Raw genomic sequence first — 21849 nt, forward strand, 5'->3', positions numbered from 1 at the left:
AATTTTATTATGAACCGAATAAAATTTTAACAAAGTTTTCTCTAGAAATAAAATTTTGACAACATTTTCTATAGGAATAAAATTTTGGTAGATTATTTTTGGCTCTAGTGGCAACCATGATTATGAAGCGATATGGACCAATTTTTGTGTGATTGGACCAATTTTGGTATGGTTGTTAGCGACCATATACTAACACCACGTTCCTACTTTGAAGCTCCGCAACCCAAATCTGGGGATCGGTTTATATGGGCGCTATATATAATTATGGACCGATGTGGACCAATTTTTACACGGTTGTTAGAGACCATATACCAATACCATGTACCAAATTTCAGCCGGATCGGATGAAATTTTCTTCTCTTTGAGGCTCCGCAAGCCAAATCTGGGGATCGGTTTATATAATTATGGACCGATGGGAACCAATTTTTGCATGGTTGTTAGAGACCATATACCAACACCATGTACCAAATTTCAGCCGGATCGGATGAAATTTGCTTCTCTTTTAGGCTCCGCAAGCCAAATCTGGGGATCGGTTTATATGGGGGCTATACGTAAAAGAGGACCGATATGGCCCATTTTCAATACCATGCGACCTACATCGATAACAACTACTTGTGCCAAGTTTCAAGTCGATAGCTTGTTTCGTTCGGAAGTTAGCGTGATTTCAACAGACGGACGGACGGACATGCTTAGATCGACTCGGAATTTCACCACGACCCAGAATATATATACTTTATGGGGTCTTAGAGAAATATTTCGATGTGTTAAAACGGAATGACAAAGTTAATATACCCCCATCCTATGATGGAGGGTATAAAAAATTCAAAAAAAAAAAAAAAAAACAAGTAAGGAAAGTCTAAAGTCGGGCGGGGCCGACTATATTATACCCTGCACCACTTTGTAGATCTAAATTTTCGATACCATATCACATCCGTCAAATGTGTTGGGTGCTATATACAAGGATTTGTCCCAAATACATACATTTAAATATCATTCGATTTGGACAGAATTTGATAGACTTTTACAAAATCTATACACAGAAAAAAAAGTGTCTCGTAAATTTAAGAAAATTATTACAATAATTTATTACAAGAATTTTCCAGAATTTTAGTTCATTTTTCACATCTTCAACGAAAATTAACTACTCGGAAGGAAATTTTACAAATTCTAAGTAGCAATCGTTTAGTTCATGGCCTACAAAATACGATGGAAATTTTCTTAAAAAATTTCTTAACTGGTAGTTAAAAATTCGTTTGTCATGCTATAAAACTACTTGTGAAATGTAAAGTATTGTGTAAATAATAAGTGCAATTTACTATAAGATTTTTTTGTATGAGAAAATATTTTTTTACGAAAAATGAACTTGAAAGTGGATAGCAATTTCTTACTGACAATTCCTATAGTTAACAATTGTTGGTAAAAAATTACCCAATGAAATATTTTTAGTTCACATGTAATTAAATTTATAGACATTTTCGTCAAAAATGGTAGATAACATTTCTTGAAAATTTTGCAAATTTTAAGTTAAACGTTTCATTGTTCGTAAACTGGTGTGCCTTTACGAATATTATTCTTAGAGTAAATTGTCAGCAGATGCGATGAACTAATGCATATTACAGAGATCTTTATCGTCATAGTGGAATGTGATTAATGTAAAGATGATGTTACTTGAGTTTTGTTGTGTATACATGAGCGTGGGGTTGTTTTTATTTTTGTTCATTTAGTGGTTTGCGTGTGTGTGTTTGTTATTCGCGGATGGTTTATTTGGCTGGATGAGGTGTTGTTTTCAATAAAGGCACATGTGTTTTTGTTGTTGTAGGAATGTTTTGGCTTTGCTTGGTTTTGTTTGGCATGCTTCAGTTGTATAGTTGGCGTTGGCGTGGGCTGTTGCATCTTTTAAGTAGCTATGCAACAAGGGAGTATAAAGGCATGGAATATTTTGGATTTTTGAGACATATATTGGTGTTTGTTTATTAAACCTTTTAAATGAAAGTTATTAATATTTTATCGGTAGTTTAGAAAAAAGTTATTACGAATATTTAGGAAAATATGTTGAAAGTGTATTGAAATTTTTATTATTCTATGTAAAAAATTAATATTCTATTCCAGATGAATTTAGAAAATTTTTGTTATATCTCAGCGTATAGTTTATTCATAAATTGGTAAGTATTTTTTTAATATGACTTTCTTTTAAAAAGAATATTTTTTATGTATATTATTATTTGTTAATTAATTTTTTTAGAAACCAGTTTAATGGTTTTCTTTGTTGTAAAAACAATATTTAATTTCAGAGCAACTCCAGATGGATTCGAACAAATAAAAAATAGAGAATTGGTAAGTTTTCTTTTAAAAATTGGCTTTATTTTAACTAGAATATTTACGTTTTTGTGACCTTTTTATCATCAAAATTACAGGTTTTTAATGCCTTATTTTAGTATTTCTTTAATCAAATTTTTTGGAAACCAATGTAATATTTTTAATGTAAAAACAAATATTTAATTTCAGAATAACCCCTTAAACATTTGGACAAATATTTAGTACTCCTTTGCCTGTAATTTAATAGTGAATTGGTAAGGATTCTTTAACTTTCTTTTAGCCCTGGACAGTCATCCTTATTTTTTGTACATTAACGTCAGCCTTCGTCATTTTGACTACGGCTCATTTCAAGACGCTAAAATTTTCATCGTGAGCGAAAAAGTGAACCAAACTTGAGTTTATTTTCTTATTCAATTTGGTTTTAAGTAGTATAAAACAAAAATTCATAAAACGGTCGAATTAGTATAACTTAAATTCAACATTTCCCAATAGACTAAAATGCATTTTAAATCGAAAATGAAATTACGTGTCGTTATTTTGACGAATGATGACTGTCTAGGGTTATCAAGAATATTTGGTTTTTAATGCATATTATTATTTTTTTCATTAGATTTTTTGAAAACTTATTTAATAATTTTATTTAATATTTAATTTCAGAGTAACCCAAATAAATTTGGACAACTTTTTATATTTCCCCTCAGCGTACAATTTAATAGAGAATTGGTAAGTTTTATATTAAAACTTTGGCTTTCTTTCAACTAGAATATTTATTTTATTATATCCTTCACATCGATAACAACACAGTTTTATGAGTTTATTTAGAATACTTCATTATTTCTCTAATTATTTCAGGTACAAATTTTATGAGATACGTTTTCCAAAGAAAAGTTGAATTCTTTACACCATTTGATAAAATGCCCCAAATATGGTAAGTTACAAGCTAAAATGAAGAATTAAAAATTATATTTCATTACATGGTGTTAATTTTTAACAATTTTCATTTTTGTTTCCATTTTTTCCAGCAAGATATGTGAAAAAACTACCTACGATGAATAAAACAAGGATAAGTCGAAATGTCCAAACAGCGGGTTCATATGAACTACTTTCTGTTCCACGTGGTCATAATTTTTATTCACAAAAAACATTGTATTAAGAACTTTCATCATAAGTTTTTATAATAAAGTACTTTTGCTTAAAGAAAGTTTAATTTTAATGTATGAAAATTTTCATAATAGTAAAACGGTTTGTTATTCCTTTAATTATTTACTTTCTCTGTACTGTGGAATGATTGATTTAAAAATAGTTTAGTCGTCGACATTTTAAAGAGACTGTTAACCAATTTTTATTATCGGGTTTCCCACAAAATAAGCAAGTAAACCAAAATAATACTGACTTTTTAACTTGGTAGGGGTATATAAATCTTATGGTGTTGTAAAAATGAACTAAACTACAATGTTATAGATGAACTAAATTTAAGAAAATTATAAACTAGACAAGTTGAAAAAAAACTTAAGGGCTAAATCATGGTCAATATTACTACAGTTTAGTTCATTTTGCAATGGAAAAGGGTTCATTGTTTTTTCAGTGTAGACTCAAAATTTAAGTTGGCTAATTCACTAGGGTGGAACACAATTTTATTAAAAAAATATGGGAAACATTTAAATCTGAAGCAATTTTAAGGAAACTTCGCAAAAGTTTATTTAAGATTTATCGCTCGATATATATGTATTACAAGTTTAGGAAAATTAGAGTCAGTTTTACAACTTTTCGACTAAGCAGTGGCGATTTTACAAGGAAAATGTTGGTATTTTGACCATTTTTGTCGAAATCAGAAAAACATATATATGGGAGCTATATCTAAATCTGAACCGATTTCAACCAAATTTGGCACGCATAGCTACAATGCTAATTATACTCCCTGTGTAAAATTTCAACTAAATCGGAATTATAAATTGGCCTCTACGGTCATATGAGTGTAAATCGGTCGAAAGCTATATATGGGAGATATATCTAAATCTGAACCGATTTCAACCAAATTTGGCATGCATAGCTAGAATGCTAAATCTACTCCCTGTGCAAAATTTCAACCAAATTGGGCCAAAAATTCGGGCTTCTGGGGCCATATAAGTCCATATCGGGCGAAAAATATATATGGAAGCTATATCTAAATCTGAACCGATTTCAATCAAATTTGGCACACATGACTATACTACTAATTGTACTCCTAGTGCAAAATTTCAACCAAATTCGGCCAAAAATCTGGCTTCTGGGGCCATGTAAGTCCATATCGGCCGAAAGATATATATGGGTGCTATATCTAAATCTGAACCGATTTCAATTAAATTTTGCACACTTGACTACACGTCTACGTGTTATGTTAATACAAAATTTCAAGCAAATCGGTATAAAAATTTCAAACAAATCGGTATAAAACTCATATTAGTGCATATCGGGCGAAAGATATATATGGGAGCTATATCTAAATCTGAACCGATTTCAATAAAATTTGGCACACTTGACTATAGTACTAATTGTTCTTCTTGTGCAAAATTTTAAGCAAATTAGGGTAAAACTCTGGCTTCTGGGGCCTGTTCCCTGTTCCACAGTGTGGAGCAGGGTATAAAAAAACAAAAGGAAAACGTTTTCGATACACGTTTTCAAAACGTTTTTTTTTTTGTTTTTTTTCTTTGCGTGTACCAATTGTGGCAACCGGCTCTGGGGCCGGCTCTAAGCAGTGCTGCCGCTAGTGAAAAATTGAGTGAAGTAGATTTTGGAAAAAAGTGGAGTAGATTGAATAAAATTGAAGTAGCATCAGAGATGGTCTGTATCAAACTCGTTTAGGTTTGCGACTGTCGCAAAGTTGTAAACGTCACATACGCGTCGTAAATGTAGAAAAAGTAACAAAAGTCGCAAACTGAAAATACTTTAGTCGCGTCAGCTAGGCAGCGAATTCGATGATATCCAAGACGATGGTATGTGCGAAGAAGTTTCAATTCTTAGGAATGTTCACAATTTTCGGTTTTAGTCCCCACATTTTCCCTATTGCCTTTTGCACGAGTTCAGAGTAACCGTGGATTTTCTCGTCCTTTCTTAGCTTTAAGTTCAGTCTCCTTCCAATATAACCCCAAGGTATTTTGCACACTCACCAACGGGAATTTCGATACCACCTAAGAAAATAGGCTTGATCGTGGGAAAACTTTCACAAATTTCGGCAGAAACTCACAGCGAATGCTGTCAAACTAAATTAAAAAATGTTCAGGATTTCTTCTATTCAAAATTTGGGTTTCTACAGCAGGTTTACAACCTTTGCGACATACGTATTATACCGTCGCAAATGTATGTCGCAAAAGTCATAGTTTGTGACAGGCCAACCCTGAGTAGCATACATTTTTGAAAACAAAACAATAGAATTCATTTTATTATACCCTCCACCATAGGATGGGGGTATATTAACTTTGTCATTCCGTTTGTAACACATCGAAATATTGCTCTAAGACCGCATAAAGTATATATATTCTGGGTCGTGGTGAAATTCTGAGTCGATCTGATGTTCGTCCTTCCGTCCGTCTGTTGAAATCACGATAACTTCCGAACGAAAGAAGCTATCGACTTGAAACTTGGCACAAGTAGTTGTTAATGATGTAGGTCGGGTGGTATTACAAATGGACCATATCGGTCCACTTTTACGAATAGCCCCCATATAAACGGACCCCCAAATTTGGCTTGCGGGGACTCTAAGAGAAGCAAATTTCATCCGATCCTGCTGAAATTTGGTACATGGTTTCAGCATATGATCTCTAACAACCATGCAAGAATTGGTCCACATCGGTCCATAATTATATATAGCCCCCATATAAATTTGGCTTACGGAACCTCTAAGAGAACCAAATTTCATCCGATCCGGCTGAAATTGGTACATGGTGTAAGTATATGGTCTCTAACAACTATAACAAATTGGTCCACATCGGTTAATAATTCAATGATTAAAACCGCTATGTTCATCGTAATTAAAGGAATAGGAAAAACAATTAGGTAATATGGGGAAAAATTTAAAAATTTGAAGCAGAACAAAAAGTGAAGCAGATTTTTGGAAGAAGGAGTGACGAAGTAAATTTTGTGAAAATGAAGCAAAATACTTCGATTGAAGTAGTAGCGGCAGCACTGGCTCTAAGCATTATTGCTAAAGACACATTATTGTTAAAGACATATTATAATACTCTGTTCCTCAGTGTGGTGTAAAAAAATCACATTTCACGTTTCACATTTGCGGACGAATGTGGTATAGACAATATTCCTCTCAAAAATGTTGAGATCCTGTAATAAAAACTAAAATATCCTCATTTTAAAATATGTTTATTTCTTCAATGTCCGCTATTAAAAATTTTTAGATTTGAGTTGATATCTGAGAAACGTTCACATTTAGGGCAGAATAACTCTATATAGATTAATTGTGATGAAACAGTTCTAAATGGCTCGCGGTCGTGCCACGGTGCTTTTGCAAGTCGAAATGTATCATAAAAAGCACATGTCAAATTTATCAACGCTGCTCCAAGCTCATTTTTCAATATACGTTGCATTTATTCGCGCGATATGTTTTGCTCACGAGCAAGTTTTCTCCAACTGCGGCCTTGACGACAAACTTAGCAACAAACATTACTTTAACAAAGATTTACTTGCTTTAAAGTGTCAACTTTCACAGAAAGCTTCATTGATTTAAAATATCGTTCGTGTTTGTAAATAAATCATGTGTCTTGGCTGTCCTTCTCCCACGATGAACATAGAAATTCATGTTGCAACAAATGTCATTTCAACTGTTGCTGATGTTGGGTTTCTGGAAACCGTTTATGATGATATTGAAAATCCTCTTCTTTCGTTTTTGTGTTTTGTTGGTATTTTGTTGGCTTTATTTTTACTTTAGCCTGTTGCTGTTGTTGGTGTAGTAGCTACAACTGTTTCTTCTATTGCTGTCTCATTTTGTATGACACTCACAAACACACCCACTCATGTGCACTAGGGCACATCACACATTACACCTTGTCTTAGCAATGTCACACAGGTGTTTCATCAACAATGAACGAACAAGCCCTCTTTACATTGATAAGTGATAAGGTTTGAATGGTAGCTGGGATAGATGGGGTGTATGTGTTTGAGTGATTCTATATATATGCAATTGTGATAGTATGGTAACAACAGCAGCAACAACTTATTTTCGATTGTCTCTCTAGAGAATACATTACCACACACACAGCTGCACACACAAGTCCCAGCACGTAATTGAAGGCTAACCTCCGTAGCAATAGTTGTAGTAGCAAAAGAGAGACTTACAATGGAATAGTTTTGGATTGTTGCTTGTTGCCAACGACAAATTCATCCTCTAACGTCAACCAAGAACAACCAAAAAAAACACAAGTTCGTCTCATACCAGACTGAATTCGAATAAAATCCATCTGATGTGTGTCTGTGTCTGCTATTAGCAGGAGGGTATATGTTGTGAGTCCGTGTGATGTTAGTCGGTCGTTGTAGATTTACAATATGTAAATTTCTAAACATTCATTATTGTCCCCCTATCTGTCCCCACCACCCTCTGGTCTTCGGTACTTGTAGTCACACTCAAACGCTTAAACCAATGACGACGATGTGAATTATCATGTTGGCAGCTACAACATATAGCCATTGGATATTGTTTTAAAATTTGTATAGAATCAGCGAAAACAAGTATATATGGGGGAAATTGTAGCCAGTCAGAATTTTATGCACCGTCCATTGTGATGCAATGGTTAAGATGCCCGTCATGGTTTCAATTGCAGTTTCATCAAAAACACCAACAAGTTTTTCAACGGTGGATTATATTGTCTCAATAATGCTTGCGGAATTCCTGAGTATTTGAAAGCTTTTCTAAGTGGTTTCACCGTAACAATAAACGGCGTTCGGACTTGGATCTAGAGAGGAGGTCCCTTGTCTTTGAGCTACCTATGGACTCGCACTATGGACAGCACCCATTGACAAGATAGAAGATCACCACGTATGGTAATTGAGGTGCATTAAAAGTTTAAAAAAATCATAAAAGTATAAAAAATTATTTTTGCCAAATAAATCACAATTTTTTTTCCATTCACATCCAAAACACTGAATTTGGATCACACCTTAAGAAATGATGCAAATTGAGTGCAACGGCTGCTGATATGGTGGACATCCGTCCTATGACAAGCCCATGGTTAATGCATCGCTTCTATCGCTTAATTTTTATACCCTCCACCATTATATGGGGGGTATATTAACTTTGCCATTCCGTTTGTAACACATCGAAATATTGCTCTAAGACCCCATAAAGTATATAAAGGGTGATTCTTTTGAGGTTAGGATTTTCATGCATTAGTATTTGACAGATCACGTGGGATTTCAGACATGGTGTCAAAGAGAAAGATGCTCAGTATGCTTTGACATTTCATCATGAATAGACTTACTAACGAGCCACAACGTCGAATTTTCAGTGAATGGGCCCTAGAAAAGTTGGCAGAAAATCCGCTTTTTTATCGACAAATTTTGTTCAGCGATGAGGCTCATTTCTGGTTGAATGGCTACGTAAATAAGCAAAATTGCCGCATTTGGAGTGAAGAGCAACCAGAAGCCGTTCAAGAACTGCCCATGCATCCCGAAAAATGCACTGTTTGGTGTGGTTTGTACGCTGGTGGAATCATTGGACCGTATTTTTTCAAAGATGCTGTTGGACGCAACGTTACGGTGAATGGCGATCGCTATCGTTCGATGCTAACAAACTTTTTGTTGCCAAAAATGGAAGAACTGAACTTGGTTGACATGTGGTTTCAACAAGATGGCGCTACATGCCACACAGCTCGCGGTTCTATGGCCATTTTGAGGGAAAACTTCGGAGAACAATTCATCTCAAGAAATGGACCGGTAAGTTGGCCACCAAGATCATGCGATTTGACGCCTTTAGACTATTTTTTGTGGGGCTACGTCAAGTCTAAAGTCTACAGAAATAAGCCAGCAACTATTCCAGCTTTGGAAGACAACATTTCCGAAGAAATTCGGGCTATTCCGGCCGAAATGCTCGAAAAAGTTGCCCAAAATTGGACTTTCCGAATGGACCACCTAAGACGCAGCCGCGGTCAACATTTAAATGAAATTATCTTCAAAAAGTAAATGTCATGGACCAATCTAACGTTTCAAATAAAGAACCGATGAGATTTTGCAAATTTTATGCGTTTTTTTTAAAAAAAAAGTTATCAAGCTCTTAACAAATCACCCTTTATATTCTGGGTCGTGGTGAAACTCTGAGTCGATCTGAGCATGTCCGTCCGTCCGTCTGTTGAAATCACGCTAACTTCCGAACGAAACAAGCTATCGACTTGAAACTTGGCACAAGTAGTTGTTATTAATGTAGGTCGGATGGTTTTGCAAATGGGTCATATCGGTCCAATTTTACGTATATCCCCCATATAAAGGGACCCTCAGATTTGGCTTGTGGAGCCTCTAACAGAAGCATATTTCATCCGATCCGGCTGAAATTTGGTACATGGTGTTGGTATAAGGTCTCTAACAACCATGCAAAAATTGGTCCACGTCGGTCCATAATTATATATAGCCCCCATATAAACCGATCCCCAGATTTGGCTTGCGGAGCCTCAAAGAGAAGCAAATTTCATCCGATCCGGCTGAAATTTGGTACATTGTGTTAGTATATGGTCTTTAACAACCATGCAAAAGTTGGTCCACATCGGTCCATAATTATATATAGCCCCCATATAAACTTATCCCCCGATTTGGCTTTCGGAGGCTCTAAGAGAAGCAAATTTCACCCGATCCGAATGAAATTTCGTACATGGTATTAGTATATGGTCTCTAATGACCATGCAAAAATTGGTCCACATCGGTGCATAACTATATATAGCTCCATATAAACCGATCGCCAGATTTGAGCCCCGGAGCCTCTTGAAAGACCAAAATTCATCTGATTTAGTTGATATTTGGTACGTGGTGTTAATATATGGCCTCAAACACCCATGCAAAAATTGGTCGAAATCGGTCCATAATTATGTATAGCCCCCATATAAACCGATCCCCAGATTTGACCTCCGGAGCCCATTGGAAGAGCACAATTCATCGGATTCGGTTGAAATTTGGTGCGTGATGTTAGTATATGGTATCCAACAACCATGCATGAATTGGTTCATATCAGTCCATAATTATATATAGCCCCGATATAAACCGATCCCCAGATTTGACCTCCGGTGCCTTGTGGAGAAGCAAAATTCATCCGATCTGGTTGAAATTTGGTATGTGGTGGTAGTATATGATATTTAACAACCATACCAAAAGTGGTCCATATCAGTCCATAATCATATATAGGCCCCATATAAACCGATCCCGAGATTTGGTTTTGGAGCCTCTTGGAGGAGTAAATTTCCTCCGAGTCAGTTGAAATTTGGTACATTGTGCTAGTATATGGCCGTTCACAACCATGCCTAACTAGGTCCATATTTGTCTATAGTTATAACATTGTGTATAACAGTCTTTCGTAGAAGTTTCTACGCAATCCATGGTGGAGGGTACATAAGATTCGGCCTGGCCGAACTTACGGCCGTTTATACTTGTTTTTTACTACCTCCGGATCCATTAAAGAAAAAATTCAAATTTTTAAAAAATATTTGAGGTCAAACGTGTAATGCATTAAAAGTTATAAAAAAATATTAAATTATAAAAAAAATTATTTTGCCAAATAAATTACATTATTTTTTAATTCACATCCAAAACACTGAATTTCGATCACACCTTAAGAAGTGATTCAAATTCAATGCAACGGCTGTTGATACCCTCAAAAAAATCGCTTCTGTAACATATACCCCAAACACATTTTGCTTCAAGCACATATATTTTCAGGATTGGTCAAAACAAAATATTGTTTGTCTTGTTCAAACATATTATGTTTAACATACACAGGTAGAAAAAATGTAAATGATATTTTCTTTGGGTGGATATATTTTTAAGGCGCCAATCGGTTTTACTTGCATCATACTCTTTTTCCAAGCACATATATGTTTACACGCTATTTCCAAATTAATATATGTTTGCATCTAAGCATATTATATTTACAAACATTTTATGTCCCATACATAATATGTTCTAACATATTAGCATATATGTCACCAAACATGTTATGCTAGTTTATGAACATTATATGCTTGCACTTAAAAATATTGTGTTAAAAAATTGGAGTTCCAAACATATTATTTTTACACCCAAACATATGAAAAACAATCTTTTTCGTCCGTGTATGATGGACATCCGTCTTATAATAAGCCCATGGTAAATGCATCGCTTCTGCTCCATTTTTGTACTACTTCCAGATCCAAAAAGAACATGTTCACTACTTTTTTGGCGATGCTTTTTTGCTGGCTAATTCACGCGACCGCTCGATTAAAATCATTATAAGTCAATTAACGACATTGTGCATTACACGACAAAAGGAAATATGGTTTGGAATTGAATGTTCTTCAAGTAAAATTATTGTTGGCCCATAGTGTAGCGTAATTCACTAGCCCAATACTGTGGCTAAAAATTGCGTGGGGGTGAGCTATTCAAGCTGTAGTACCGATACATGGTAATATGTCTTAGCCACGTTACAAGTACAAGTTGGAGGTTAACATTTTATTATTTTTTTTTTTCGAAACGCCTTTGTTTGGTATTCAAGGGGCCCACTCTCGTCGCAAACGCACACATACCCAATGACATACGAAAATTGAAAGCACCAAGTTTCATTTTCATTTAAGAGGCTTTTTAATCCGATTTATAAGCAACATGTCGTCTTGTGTCTCATTATCCATGCATATAGGCTGACAGACGGATGGATAGATGAATGGACAGACATGGAGGCCATGCATATTCATACAAGTGCATGTTGTAAACCTGTTCTATCCCCTACACCTCATGGCTATACCAAATCGTCCTTCCTAAACGACTGTCTATCAACCCTCATCAGACAGTCAAGCGACTGACTGCATTTGCAGAAGACACACATATGCATGTGTGCAGCATTAGATTCTATAGCAATTTGCAATAAGCATACCGAAGGTAACGAAGTGGAACAAAATTTAAATCATGAGATTTGTCACCTGTGTTTTATTTTTTTTGTTCTCTTCTTCTATTTCTATCATAATGATGAGTATGCATTTTCTATGGTGTCTACGAGGCATTTTAAGCTTCGTTTGAAACTGTTTGTAATCCCATAGTCATAATTAAAATCGACTTTCTTTTATTTGTACTTATGTCGGGGATAATTTGGAATATTGTCAATTAGATTTTTTTGATGAACTATTTAAACAGGTTACTTGAAGGGGGAAATTTTTTTTGGGAGTTCAATCGGCATTGAACCCATGGTGGCTCCCAAAAACTACCAAACAAAAAATTTTAATTTGCAAGATTTTATTTCCATAGAACTTTTTGTCAAATTTTTATTTCCATAGAAAATTTTCTCAAAATTTTATTTTATATAAAAAATTTTGTCAAAATTTATTTTGTATAGAAAATTTTGCCAAAATTCAATTTCATTCGTTTTTTTTGTTATTGTTGGTTTTGTTCTTTAAGCATTGTTGTTGTTTTTTGATTTCAGCTTAAACCCATGCATTGCCTAAACTACAAGTGTAGCTTAACCAACAGAAGAAAAGAATGTTTGTCAAACTTATTTGGGCAAAGCCCTATAGACGCAAGATGGTTGGATGGACGCACGTTTCGGAATTACCACATTCCCCATCAGCATCTTCTACTTGCAGCAAAACTATCAACCAATTATCAGAATAAATTCGGGTAATTCACTCAACCCAAAGTGAACTACACTTGAACCTCCCGAAAAAAGGTTTTTGATAGTCGGCGTTCCATAACAAATTTGCAAGCATTTTTCTTTTCCTTTTCTCAAATTTTTATTTTCATAGAAAATGTTTTTAAACTTCTATTTGTATAGAAAATTTTCTCAAAATTTTATTTCTATGGAAAATTTTGTCAAAATTTTATTTCTATAGAAAATATTGTCAAAATTTTATTTCTATAGAAAATTTTATCAAATTTTTATTTCCATAGAAAATGTTCTCAAAATTTTATTTTATATAAAAAAATTTTCTCAAAGTTTTATTTCCATAGACAATTTTCTCAAAATTTTATATTTATAGAAAAATTTTCCAAATTTTATTCTGTATAGAAAATTTTGTCAAAATTGTTATTTCTAAAGAAAATTTTGTCAAAATATTATTTCTATATAAAATTTTGTTAAAATTTTATTTCTATAGACAATTTTCTCAAATTTTTATTTCCACAGAAAAATTTCTCAAGATTTTATTTCTATATAAGATTATGTCAAAATTTGCCTCTTTACTCACACCTACCATCATTCTAAGCGGCATTTTATTTATTTTAGAGTCCCAAAGTTTATATTCCACTTCGTTGGTTTACTCGTAGTTCAGCAAAAGACTTTTAGAACTCACTTAACATGTTGGCTGATAAGTCCCCGGTCTGACACATAGATGGTATCGCTAGTATTAAATGCATATTATTTTTATAAAGTACCAACCTTCAAATGATTCGTGTCAAAATTTGACGTCTGTAAGTCAATTAGTTTGGGAGATAGAGCGTCTTTGGTGAAGCAACTTTTGTTATTGTGAAAAAAATGGAAAAAAAGGAATTTCGTGTTTTGACAAAATACTGTTTTCGGAAGGGGAAAAATACGGTGGAAGCAAAAACTTGGCTCGATAATGAGTTCCCTGCCCCTGGGAAATCAACAATAATTGATTGGTATGCAGAATTCAAGCGTGGTGAAATGAGCACGGAGGACGGTGAACGCAATGGACGCCCGAAAGAGGTGGTTACCGACGACAACATCAAAAAATCCACAAAATGATTTTGAATGACCGAAAAATGAAGTTGATCGAGATAGCAGAGGCCTTAAAGATATCAAAGGAACGTGTTGGTCATATCATTCATCAATATTTGGATATGCGGAGCTCACATTTGACCAAAAACAACAACGTGTTGATGATTCTGAGCAGTGTTTGCAGCTGTTAACTCGTAATACACCCGAGATTTTCCGTCGATATGTGACAATGGATGAAAGATGGCTCCATCACTACACTCCTGAGTCCAATCGACAGTCGGCTGAGTGGACACCGACCGTTGAACCGTTTCCGAAGCGTGGAAAGACTCAAAAGTCCGCTGGCAAAGTAATGGCCTCTGTTTTTTGGGATGCGCATGGAATAATTTTTATCGATTATCTTGAGAAGGGAAAAACCATCAACAGTGACTATTATATGGCGTTATTGGAGCGTTTGAAGGTAGAAATCGCGTCAAAACGGCCCCATATGAAGAAGAAAAAAGTGTTGTTCCACCAAGACAACGCACCGTGCCACAAGTCATTGACAACGATGGCAAAAATTCATGAATTGGGCTTCGAATTACTTCCCCACCCACCATATTCTCCAGATCTGGCCCCAGCGACTTTTTCTTGTTCTCAGACCTCAAAAGAATGCTCACAGGGAAAAAATTTGGCTGCAATGAAGAGGTGATCGCCGAAACTGAGGCCTATTTTGAGGCAAAACCGAAGGAGTACTACCAAAATGGTATCAAAAAATTGGAAGGTCGTTATAATCGTTGTATTGCTCTTGAAGGGAACTATGTTGAATAATAAAAACGAATTTTGACAAACCTGTTACATATCCATATGTTATATACTTTTAATACTTTTTGTTGCATAATTTTAGGCGGTACATGTGTCTAAAAAATAGTTTGGAAAACGTGTACTGATAACGTTTTTCTTTTGTTGGAGTTATTTTTAATATCTTCGAAAACTTCAAACTTTTATCACCAAAAAATTTTGTTGATTACAAAACTTTTAGTTTTGCAATAAAAATATAATTTTTAATTAAAAAACACAGTTCATTTCGTTTATATCAAGCACTGTTCGTTTCTGACTTTAAGACTTTCGTAAGACACTTATTGGAATTCCATAGTAAAAATTTGATAAAGTAGTAGTAACATAATCTCGGAAGCTTCCAAACAGTTTTGGAATATATGTAAAAATATAATTAAAAACAAAGTTGTTGGTGTACGGTGGAAGCAGGGATTGAACCTACGACCCTTTATATGCAAGGCGGGTGTGTTGTTTTTTTTTTTCTTTTTGTCTTCTACTATTAATTAATAATAAGCAATTAACTCTTTGTGATTCTTCTAATGACAGAGATTCGCATTGCCCATCAGTATCGTTCATGTACCACTTAAGATACTGCGATAGCGATGGGTATGAAATCGACTCTGTTTATTTTCCATAATAATGGCCTGCTACTCACTGATAGTTTAGGGGCATATTTATTTCAGATTTTTCTTTCTAAGATATATACAGAAATCCCAAATTACTTCTTTTAAATTTACAATTTTCTTTAGCAACACTCCAATGCATATTTAAACACACCTCCTCTCCCATAAATATTCAATGACATAATTTGGTGTGTGCTTGTGTGTATGCGTGTTTGGGTCTGTGTGCATATTTACCCACCTCTTCATACACATACTGGCTAACTAAATAAATGTTACAGAAAATAACTTTCTTTTTACCATTCATTTTTAATGTTCTTTAAAAATTTAAACTTTTTCTATAATTCATTTTTCACCACAAAACGCACAACATCCGCCACCAAGTGGTCACCACCATGGTTGCCAGTACAGCCATCATTGCCAATGCCATTTACATTTGCCACGATTACCATTTAACTTGAACTTCCTGTACAAAAACCAGGGTTTCCTCTCTCTCTCTCTCTACAGCTTCTTTTTGTATATGTTGTTGTTGTCGTTGTTTTCGTATTCTAAAAACCAAACAATTCTTTTAATTTTTTTTTTGTTGGGTTTTGTTATTTTCCAGTTGGTTCTTTACTGCTATGATTCTTATTGTTTTTGTAGAAGGGACACTTAACAACTTATAAAAATTCTCCTCTATGGTATTAATATTCAAGCACAAACACACACATATCCATACTTATTCACCTTCAGCCAAGCAATTCTCCATGCTAACCCCCAGAAAAGAGAGTGAGTCTGCTATGTGTGTATGTTACGTGTGGAATACGTGTGTGTTTGGTTGGGGGAGAGTATGAAAATAATAATTTCACAAAACTTTAGCCGAAAATGCGCTTTATTATGTTAATGAGGAAAACATCAACTTTTTGTTGCTGCTGTTGTTGTTGTTGTTCATTGCCGTGTTGCGAAGTTCAACACAGCTAAGAAACTGCAAGAGTCCAATTGAAACAAAAATAAATAAACGGAATAAAGTGTGTGAATGTACTATGCCTCTTTATACGTGTGCTGTTTATTTCCCTTCGCAGGAAATCATCCTATGTTCCCGGTATTTCAGTTATGTAGAGCCATATATGAATATGGCTTAATATAATTGTGGATGCTGCTCAAAATGCCATTTTTGTTCGGAAGCGTTCATTTGAGTTTTGGTTTTTTTGTTCGCCATGATGGGCTGTGGGAGTTTGTCTTTGGCTTGCATATTTTCACCATGTGTATGTGTAAATATTTTAATGTAAAATTTTGTAAATTAGTTGCTAACAATTTACACACACACACACTCGTATACACATTTGGTCAGCCATACACCATTAAGTTTTTATGTTGCAAAGCGACTTGTACTGTGGTTTGCCGAGAAAATTTATGGATAATTTTTTTTTTTTAATTTCTTATGAATTGAATATCTTGAGAAATTTAGGGCCCATATGTTTTTAAAAGCTTTTTAAAGAATGTCACTTTTTAATTTTTTTTTAAAGAATTCCACTTTTTCACTTAATGATATTTTTGCCATTTTTCTTCATTGGGAGTCACCGTGGCGCTATGCTTAGCATGGCCGCCTTGTATACAAAGGGTCATGGGTTTAATCCCAGTTTAGACCAAAAACAAAAGTTCTTCTGCCGTGAATTATTCCCTCTCTGTACACGCAGAGATGGAATATGATCACCTCAAACATGTTTCACTAAAATGTTATTTTCTCGTCAAATATAACCTTCTTGCCGAAATCAGATACATGATTTCCGAGGAACTAACATGGGTGCTAAAACCATGTTACAATGTCACCACCCAAAAATAACTCTTAAAACATGTTTGAGGTGATTATATTCCTTCTCTGGGTGTAATGCTGGTGACATATCCGAGCGGTGTCACCGCAATTTCAAAAACCGTTCGGACATGTAGAGCTCGACCGATGCGAATTTTTTTGAAATAACTGGCATTCCTTCTAAATGTGCCGCATTTCGTCCAAATTCATTGAAATTAAAATATATTTTACAAATAAATTTGAGAACAAATTTGAGAAAAGTTTTCTATAAAATAAAATTTTGATACAAAATTCTGTAGCAATAAAAATTGCACAAAATTTTCTATAGAAATAAAATTTTGAAAAAATTTTCTATAGAAATAAAATTTTGAAAAAAAAAAATAAATTATAGAAATAAAGTGTTGAAAACAATTTTATAAAATTGAAATTTTGACAGAGTTTTCTATAAAAACAAAATTTTGACAAAGTATTATACAGAAATAAAATCCTGACACAACATTCTATAGAAATAAGATTTTGCAAAAATTGTCTGTAAAAATAAAATTTAGCAAAATGTCTATGGATATAAAATTTTGCAAATATTTTCTATAGAAATAAAATTTTGACAAAAATGTTCTATAGAAATAAAACTTGCACAAATATTCTATAGAAATATTTGTTGGTAGATTTGTGGTAAAATTTTCTTCAAAGTTTGATAGATTTTTTTTGGCATGAGTGACAACTGCGATCGCATCCCAAAAGTGGAGGGAAAAGACGGTTACAACACCATAAATTATTCGAAAAGTTAAGACTACATTGAAACAAGTATATACGGCCGTAAGTACGGCCAGGCCGAAGCTTATATACCCTCCACCATGGATTGCGTAGAAACTTCTACTGAAGACTGTCATCCACAATCGAATTACTTGGGTTGCGGTAACACTTGCCGATGGCAAGGTATCTTAAAAATTCCTAACACCGTAATATATACCACATAGTCCATACGTGGTATATATTAAACTAAAAAAGGCCGATTAAATACGTATATAATTATGTTTAAAGTTTCTATAGAAATAAAATTTTGACAACATTTTCTATAGAAGTAAAATTTGGAAAAACTTTTCTATAGAAATAAAATTCGGAAAAATTTTCTATAGAAATAAAATTTTGACAAAATTTTCTATAGAAATAAAATTTTGACAAAATTTTCTATAGAAATAAAATTTTGACAAAATTTTCTATAGAAATAAAATTTTGACAAAATTTTCTATAGAAATAAAATTTTGACAAATTTTTCTATAGAAATAACATTTTGACAATGTTTTCTATAAAAATAAAATTTTGGTAGATTATTTTTGGCTCGAGTGGCAACCATGATTATGAACCGATACACAGAAAAAAATTTCCGTAGTTAAACTAACGCTAAATTTAACTTATTTTTATTGGAAAAAAATTATTTGCTTGTAGTTAAATTTTATTATTTTTATCGAATTTTTCCACAGCTTAATGAAATCTTACTTTTTTTAAGTATGTCTCAAAAATTTTATGAACTAAACGTGAATATAAAGTTCAAAAGCCGTACACATAAGTTCAATATGAACTAAAGCAAAAGAAGATTTTCGTACAATTTCCAAAAATAGTAAGAATAAACTACTGTATGGTTAAAATGGTCATTATTTGGCGCCAATGATTTTCTTCTTTACTTTCAGTTAATTTTTTCTTCTATGAGATGATGTAATTTTGTGAACTTCAGTTAAAAGGTACAACAGAGCGTTAAAATTTCGTGGTTTTAATAACGCTTTGTGGAAATCTCAACATGTGGAGTAAAATTAAGTTCAATCTTCGTGCGAGGTAGTTCATTCTTCCTATAAAACAGTTCACTTTTTTTCGGTGTATGGACCAATTTTTGTGTGATTGGGGATCGGCTATATATAACTATAGACCGATATGGACCAATTGTGGCATGATTATAAGCGGCCTTATACTAACACCACGTTGCAAATTTCAACCGGATCGGATGAATTTTGCTCCTCCAAGAGGCTCCGGAGATCAAATCTGGGGAACGGTTTATATGGGGGGCTATATATAATTATGGACCAATTCTTGCATGGTTGATAGAGACCATATACTAACACCACGTACCAAATTTCAACCGCATCGGATGAATTTTGCTCCTCTAAGAGGCTCCGGAAGTCAAATCTGGGGATCGGCTTATATGGGGGCTGTATATAATTATGGACCGATATGGACCACTTTTGGCATGGTTGTTAGAGACAACATACTAACACCACGTACCAAATTTCAATCGGATGGGATCACTTTTGCTCCTCTAAGAAGCTCCGGAAGTCAAATCTGGGGATCGGTTTATATGGGGGCTATATATAATTATGGGCAAATGTGGACCAATTTTTGCATGGTCATTAGAGAACATATACCAACATCATGTACCAAATTTCAGCCGAATCGGATGAAATTTGGTTCTCTTAGAGGCTCCGCAAGTCAAATCGGGGGATCGGTTTATATGGGGGCTATATGTAATTATGGACCGATATGGACCAATTTTTGCATGGTTGTTAGAGACCATACACTAACTTCATGTACCAAATTTCATCCTGATCGGATGAAATTTGGTTATCTTAGAGGCTTCGCAAGCCAAATCGGGGGATCGGTTTATATGGGGGCTATACGTAATTATAGACCGATATGAACCAATTTTTGCAAAATTGTTAGAGACCATATACTTATACCATGTACCAAATTTCAGCCGGATCGGATTAAATTTGCTTCTCTTAGAGCAATCGCAAGCCAAATTTGGGGGTCCGTTTATATGGGGGCTATACGTAAAAGTGGACCGATATAGCCCATGTGCAATACCATCCGACCTACATCAATAACAACTACTTGTGCCAAGTTTCAAGTCGATAGCTTGTTTCGTTCGGAAGTTAGCGTGATTTCAACAGACGGACGGATGGACATGCTCAGATCGACTCAGAATTTCACCACGTCCCAGAATATATATACCTTATGGGGTCTTAGAGCAATATTTCGATGTGTTACAAACGGAAGGACAAAGTTAATATACCCCCATCCTATGGTGGATGGTATAAAAAAAGCATGAGCCGTTCCAAAGATTTTCTCTTTACTTTAAAAATTTTGGTATTGATTCCGAGCCAAGGAAGCGGAGAATACAAGTAAGGATACTTTTAAGACACAATTCTCCCATAAATTTGGGTTTTTCGTTTTTTAAATTTTTTTTCTTCATATGCTATCAAAGTCCTTTAAAAACGAGTTAACGACAACTTTATTTTCCAAATTCAGGCTTGACTTCCAGTAGAAATTATGCTATGTTTCAAGTAAAAACATCTTTAAAATAAAGTGTTGAAAAACACGTCCTGTTTTTCAACGATTTTTGCTTTGTAGTCAAGATGCAAAAAGACAAGAAATTTAAAGACAATTTCATTAATTTTAAAGAATTTTTCTGAATTATTAAAGTCAAGTTGACGTTACCCCAAAAAATGTTTCTTTCACATTATGATACCCATTATTTAGTAAAATCACCTAATTATAAGGACAATACGACTTCATTGAAAAGCTTATCGACTTTTGGACAAGCAAAAAAACTTTATATTAGAGAAATGCGTCTTCTATGCTAAGCAAAATTTGCATTCGTATTTAAAGGACATGAAATCTTTGGCCTCACGATAATATTTTTTAGTGTAGATTTTGGTCGAAATCCACGCCGAAATGATAGAAAATTTATTCGTGGTCTGAACATATCGCGAGAACGAATGCAACACATATTGAAATATGTGCATGGACTTAAGTCATTGAAGTTCCAAAAAGTGCAAGAGCTCACCGATGTACACAAACAGTTTGACTGCCATCACAAACAAACAGGAGCTGCCATCACACACGATGCTCGCCCTTCTCCTATTCATCAAAAATGGAGTCAACATAAATGGGAATATGTTCTAAATATAGCATTGGAGCCCTACACGGACGAAAAAGACTGTTTTTCATATGTTTGGGCTTAAACTTTATATGTTTGGAACTCAAATTTTTTAACACAATTATTTTAGGTGCAAGCATATAATATTCATAAACTAGCATAACATGTTTGGGACACATATTTTAGAACATATTATGTTTGGAAAATAGCCTATAAATATATATGTGTTTACAAAGAAAGACCTACAGAGTATGCTGCAAGTAAAATAATGCAAGTAACCAATTGGCGCCTTAAAATTTATCCACACAAAGAAAATTTGATTCAAAATTTTTTCTACCAGTGTATGTCCTAAGGTGAAACATAATATGTTTGAATAATACAAACAATATTTTGTTTGGACCAATCCTGAAAATATATATGCTTGAAGAAAAATGTGTTTGGGGCATATGTTACAGAAGCGATTTTTTTTGAGGGTGTAGAGACAAACATTTCGGACGCAGAC

The 21849-nt window shown here is 34.1% G+C and overlaps 1 long non-coding RNA gene across 1 annotated transcript; it reads left to right on the top strand.

Annotated features, from left to right (window-relative positions):
* Positions 1-2506: 2506 nt before the first annotated feature.
* Positions 2507-3364, top strand: LOC142233363 (uncharacterized). The gene is made up of 4 exons (XR_012721395.1): positions 2507-2570; positions 2974-3039; positions 3169-3244; positions 3339-3364. It is a non-coding gene; the product is annotated as an uncharacterized LOC142233363 (long non-coding RNA).
* The last annotated feature ends 18485 nt before the right edge of the window (positions 3365-21849 follow it).

This window comes from Haematobia irritans, chromosome 4, assembly GCF_050003625.1.
Source record: "Haematobia irritans isolate KBUSLIRL chromosome 4, ASM5000362v1, whole genome shotgun sequence".
Classification (NCBI taxonomy): domain Eukaryota; kingdom Metazoa; phylum Arthropoda; class Insecta; order Diptera; family Muscidae; genus Haematobia; species Haematobia irritans.